Genomic DNA, 856 nt, shown 5'->3' on the forward strand with positions numbered 1-856 from the left:
TCTAAGGTAACTTTCTCTCTCTTTCTTTTTTTTTTTTTTTTTATAGTTTAGGTTGTTAGTTTAGGTGATTAGTTTAGGGAATTAGTTTAGGTGATTAGTTAACGGAATTAGTTTAGATGATTAGTTTAGAAAATTATTTTAAACAATTCGTTTAGGATATATATTAATTTAATTTTTTTAAATTTTCTAGATGGCTCCTAGACCGAGACCAGCAGCTCCTGCACCTACGTATGCGGATTTGTTTGGCGATGGATCTTCCTCTAGCGGTCCATCGTCTTCTTTCGGGACAGTTCCAGACTCTCAAACATCTCGGAGAGTTCCTTCGACCCCTCCTCCTCTTCCATCTCAGATGCCTCCCCCACGAGCTCCACCTGTCGCCCCGGATCAGCCTGCCCCACCGGCTGCAGTTCATCCCGATTTGCGGGTGCCAGCTCATGCACCATTCGCAAGATACACCGTCGAGGATTTGCTTGCCCAGCCCGGACGAGAGGGTTTACACGTTCTGGACCCCGATAGACCCCCAGGTACTTATTGGTAAGTACATAAAATTATTAATTTTAAATTTAAAATCTTTGATCAATTTTTTTAACAAATTTGTTATATTTGCAGGTTTGGGGCTAACAACCGTGTTAGCCGGAGCGTTTCAGAGACGATGAAGGGATATTATGACGGCCCTTATCCCAACTGGACCATGACTCCCGATCACGTCAAGACGACGTGGTTTAAATGTTTTGCGGTAATTATATTTACATATTATTAATATTTATATTGTTAATTAAATAATTATTATTTTTTTTTCTAATCTTTTAAAATGTTTGTTTTTTCAGCAAAGGTGGAACTGGTCCGTAGGAATCAC

Source organism: Brassica oleracea, chromosome C9 (assembly GCF_000695525.1).
Source record: "Brassica oleracea var. oleracea cultivar TO1000 chromosome C9, BOL, whole genome shotgun sequence".
NCBI lineage: Eukaryota > Viridiplantae > Streptophyta > Magnoliopsida > Brassicales > Brassicaceae > Brassica > Brassica oleracea.